The sequence below is a fragment of the Nelumbo lutea genome, chromosome 2 (assembly GCF_056320005.1).
Source record: "Nelumbo lutea isolate HS-2025 chromosome 2, American lotus-T2T, whole genome shotgun sequence".
NCBI classification, from domain to species: Eukaryota; Viridiplantae; Streptophyta; class Magnoliopsida; order Proteales; family Nelumbonaceae; genus Nelumbo; species Nelumbo lutea.
This window is the reverse complement of record NC_142685.1, coordinates 36,183,533-36,189,197: the sequence shown is the minus strand read 5'-3', so window position 1 is coordinate 36,189,197 and position 5,665 is coordinate 36,183,533. Positions and strand designations below refer to the sequence as shown.

The 5,665-nt window shown below is 29.6% G+C and overlaps 1 pseudogene; it reads left to right on the top strand.

Annotated features, from left to right (window-relative positions):
• Positions 1–2,982: 2,982 nt before the first annotated feature.
• LOC148869864 (V-type proton ATPase subunit G 1 pseudogene) lies at positions 2,983–3,875 on the top strand (annotated as a pseudogene).
• The last annotated feature ends 1,790 nt before the right edge of the window (positions 3,876–5,665 follow it).

Here is a 5,665-nt window from a genome sequence, read left to right as displayed (position 1 = left end):
TCAACTTAGAGTATATCAAATTTGTTAAAATTTCTAAGATACATATCATATTCAAATTCATAGTTTTAATTACTCAAATAATTATTTCATTATTAATATTTTTTATTTCTATAAATTTTATGAAATAAAATCATTTTTTTGAAATAAGTGTAGCTTAGTGGATTTGATAGATTCAATTTAATATTATATTCTTCAATACTTTGTTTATAATATTTTTATTTTTTGTAAATGATAAATATTTTGTTATTACTTATTAATGTAAATTAAAATATTAGTTAATAATTTTTAAAAATATATAAAAATTTTAAGATTTATATCATGTGTTAAAATAATTATTCTATTATTAATATTCCATTTGTATAAATTTTTATATTAAAAATCATCGTTTTATATAAATGTGGATTTGGTGGATTATTTATTCTATTAGTTTGTAAAATACTATTTTTTAGTATTATTTTTTTTATTTTTAGTTAGAGATGTTAAATATAAATATGTTAAATATACTATTTTTAGTTAGAGATGTTAGACCTCAGAAGCAGCAACAATAGGATTCGGATGATGACTCCGAGGAGGATTTGAATGCAACATTGCCTCCAAGAAAGGTGGGAAGATTGCCACCAAAACGTAAAGTATATCTTCGCATTGAAAAGTTTAACGTGGGCAAGGGTCCCAATGGGGAGCTCAAGTTGATACCTGTTTATAAATATATTTATCTTGAGATGCATTTTAAGGAATGAAGTGGAAGGGTCTTAAAAAATTTGTAACTTTTTGGATATTAGAACCGTTTATTTTATGATGAATATTTTTGTATTTGTTCAATTACAATACGCTTGAAGTCTTGAACAAGTGTATTAAATTGAACAATGATGTAAAGTTTAAGATGACTCGTTTTGTTGATGTAAAGTTTTTTATCATTAGAAGGGCTGCAAATTCTGTTGCAGATTTATTATCCAAATTAGCTTTTAATAGTGCTCAATATGTAGGTTGGATAACAAACCCTCCTCTAGCTATTTCATCTCTGTTGTATGTAGACTTTGTTTCTCGTTAATGATATTTTGATATTATATGTTCAAAAAAAAAAAAAACAATGAACTTTGTCCAGTGGCAGTTAGCTTTGTAAAATGTTAGATGATGAATGGTACCATTCAATTTGCATATAAATATATTGAATACCTTTTTAAGCTAAAATTATAATAGCTTTTAAGCTAATTTGGAAAAATTTGTTAGTCTTTAAGTTAATTTGGAAAAGTGAAAATTTGATTTTTTTTAAATATATAAATCGGGCCAGGCTGAGCTTTAAAATTCCTCTATAAGTTTGACATCGTAATTCAAATCACACCCTCACTTGCCTCTTATTGTATGCGCAAAGCCTCTGTCACTTTCTGTCCACTCTTCTGATTAGTGAAGCTTCTCTCTCTTAAATGACATAGTGCCTCGACACTCCACTCCAAGTTCCTTCCTCACTAAGTATAATTTTACTATACCTTCTCTAATTTTTTTTGAAAGTAAAAATCTAATCAGCTTCTATCCATTGAAATTCTCTTTAGCATTTCCATCACCTACGATATATTCAATTGTATCAAGAACCAACCACACACAATAAAAAACCAGAGGCACATGTGTCAAGAAAGGGAAAAGAAAAATAAATTCAATTGTATCACGAAGCAAGTTACTGATTTATACCACTAGAACGAAAATTTGAAGATATGACGTTGGTTGGTTATGTTTTAATTTTTAATTCTGAACTTTTTTTTTTAATTTTTTCTTACAACATACTATAATTTATTTAAAGTTTACTTAGATGATGCTATTAGGAAGAATAAGATGTAGAGAAAAAAAAACATATTTTTAATCAAATATTATTTAAAAACTATACTTGAGTTTGTGTGAATAGGTCACAATATTTACGGCCTTGAAATTAAAAATTGATACTGGATATGGGCTGGTTTCCTATAGTCCGGATTAGTTAAAACCCATAAACCCTTCGCTCAACCCGTAGGCAGGATTTCATCTAAGTCTTCGCTACAATTCATTTTATGCAGGATTTCATCGAAAAGATTTTGATTTTATAATTAAAATAATAATTACTTATTAATAAAATAATAGAAAAATAATGGCTTCATAATTAAAATCACAAAATTAAATTATTTAATTTGGATTAATTGTTTTAATTTGAATAAACAAACTAATTAATTGTTCAAAATTAGTTACTTAATTACTAAAATTATAGTAACTATTTAGATAATGACAACAGTTATTTAATAATAACAAAAGCTAAATAATAATTACTTAAACTTTTAAAAATCATAAAATAAATTATTATCTAATTTATGTTAATAATAACTTATCTAATTTATTATTATTATTATTATTATTATTATTATTGTTATTATTATTATTATTATTATTATTATTGTTATTATTATTATTATTATTATTATTATTATTATTATTATTATTATTATTATTATTATTATTAAAGTTGTAATGCACTTTGGTTGTGAGGTTTCACACAATTACTTATGTTTAAAATTAAATATGACACATTTTTCTGCAACGCAAGGGCACACCCGCTAGTTTTTTTTTTTCCTTAAAAATTTGATATTCTTAACAAATATATTTGACTTTATATTTGATATACTTTTTTTGCCATACAAATTATTATTACCTCTACATAATTTAAGTCAATATGTTATAATGTAGACTTATTTTATATAATTTTATCCTTCTTCAATTATTTTACAACCACTTACGTGGATTTTTCAATGAAGGTTCTTTTAGTGGCCTTGTTCAACGTGTTTAGCTAAAACAACTCATGTCTCATGGGTTAGAATTGGTAGTCTGATAGATGTAGGGCCGGTATCGGATTCCTAGGCACCAGTGTCTCATTGGTCTGCAACAACTAAACTGCACCGCAAAGCGCGGGTATAGACGTATGGTTAGTTCCCTAGAATTGAATAACTTTGGTGGTTTTAGTGAGCACCCATGCTTAATTCTTAACGTTGCCAAAGCCAAACTAATAAGAACACCCAGCACCTCTCTCTGTCTTCCTCTTCTTCCATTTAATCACCGTCGACGCCTCTTCTAAAGAATTAATTGCAGTAGTGTTTGTGGGGAAGGATGAATCCCAACAGGAGTCACGGTGGCATTCAGCTCTTGCTAGCTGCAGAACAAGAAGCCCTAAATATTGTAAATGATGCCAAAAATGCAAAAACGTCCAGGCTTAAACAAGCAAAAGAAGAGGCCAATAGGGAGATTGCTGCATACCGTGATGAAATGGAGGCTGAATTTCAGAAAAAAGTTGCAGAGTCCAGTGGAGATTCTGGTGCTAATGTTAAACGCCTACAACAAGAGACTGACGGTAAGATTCAGTACTTGAAATCAGAGGCTGGAAGGGTATCCAATGATGTTACGGACATGCTTCTAAAACATGTGACAACTGTTAAGAAATAAGTTTTCTTTGTTGAGTGAAGACAGCATTATGGCATTACGGAGGTAGACTGGCTGATATTTTCAGTTCTCTACCCATATATAGCTTATATTTGAACTGGAAGCCCTTGAACTGGTTATGATCGAAGAGATTTTGTTTGTTTGTTTAGCCAATCCCTGAACAGGTGAGATTAGTTAAAAATAATAATTTTATCCTTCCTTATAAAGTGTTTGGTATAATAACATTGTATTATGTTGGGTTTTAAGCTTATGAGAGATTTTTTCCCAAATTTGTGAGACATTTTTTCCCACCGAATATTACAACAGTTTTTTTTTTTTTTTTTTTTCTTTTGATTCTTATCTTTTAATGCATGTAACTTGAGCATGTCTCTATATTTATTTGTTTCTGTTGGTGCAAGTGAAACAAAGGATGAATCTCTTGCAAATGATTTCTATTGTTTCAAATGATTCTTATCTTGTTAATGCAAATCTCGAAGATTGGTTTGTTAAAATACAACTATTGAGGTTCTCAACCTCTGATTCTTAATAGGTAAGTTGTTCAATAGATCACATATGGGCCAGCTAACAAATACATTTTGCACAACACATGATACCAGATTGGGGTTCAATAGATCAATTCACTTTCTGCTTATCCTTGGAATATCTCTGGAATTGAAATTTAAGACTAGAGTCTTGGCTTATAGGAGATATTGTTCTCCTTGATTCCAATTTTCTAATTTTGCTAATAACCTTGCTGACTTGTTGACCCGGGTGCCAAAGGGTTGAGGGATTCTTTGTTCTTTTGCAATATTGATTTTGCAGCCTCTGCATGGATCAATTATGTCAAATTAAGTGCAGCCTTAGCTCAGGGCCATTACCTAATGCTGATTCCTATATCCAGGGTGCTGAGTGTGGTGGAGTGGTTACAAACTAATACCTTGGCACTTTTCAGCATAGGATAGCTGCTAGCTCTCATACTGCAATCAGTATTTTCCTGCTTATCTACCCATGGTGTAGTTTAGTGAAACCTTACCTTCTCCTAGGTCATTGAGGCTATTCAATTTCAAGCCTTGAAAAATGCACAACTATCCTTGAGGCTATTCAATTTCAAGCCTTGAAAAATGAAACAACACATTGGATGGTTTGGATTAAGATAGTTTATGAGAGAGAGAGAGCTACTTTTGCTAACTAAATACTACGAGTATGTTATATTTTCAATGCCCATGTTGTTTTTAATATTGCCATCTTAGCATGCCACATGTCAAGGTTCAAATAGTACTTTGCCATGTCACCCATAAATGGGGTTGTGATGCGTAGTTGGAGAATGAATATATTTGTCCAAATGGGCTCAAATGCTGAAAGCAGATTCTATAGGATAGTGGGTCTCAACAAACAAACATAGTGACAAAAAATGAGAAAATAAAATTTTACTTTCTCATCCCAATATTTTTCAGCAACCAAATAAACCATTAACTCTCGTGCAAAACCAATGTGTGATATTCAGGAGCATTTGCTAATTATAAAAATTTCATTATTTTTTTTCCTTTAATTTTTTCTAATTACAAAAATGTCATTATTTATCTCTTTAAATTTCCTATTAATTAAAAAAGTTCCACTGAAAAAAATTATTGTCTATTTTTTAGTTATGCATATGACGTAAAGTTGTCATGTAATTAGAAGAGTGCCATCAACATGTAATTACAATATTGCCACAACATTATTATTACTCTCTTTATACTTTTCATTTATTGCCTCTTTTTCTCTAGGGCTGTCAATGGTTCGGGATGGACCTAAACCAATTGGGTCAATTCGGATTCGGTTCCTAATATATTAACCCGATTCTTATTGGGTCGGAGCATGTTCCACCCAATCACAAAATATAAATATATTATTTGTATTGCATTTTTGTAAATTTGTTATATTATTCTTTTATAAGAAAACATGTATATATGATGGAAATAGTTGAAAAGATACTTGTAGTTTTTGTTTTTCTTTATTTAAATTGTTATATTTTAATTTTATTTTAATAATTTATTAATTTAAAAAATTAGATCGGATTGAATCATATCTAAAAATCCGACTTCCTCAATAAATTAAAATTCAAACCCATGTTTTTATCATATCCGATCAGATCTTCGGATTGGATCTACAATTAATAGTGTTAGATCGGATTCGGATATACCCCTTATTCAAATCCGGTCCATCTACATCCCTAATCAATGGTCGGGTTGAACCT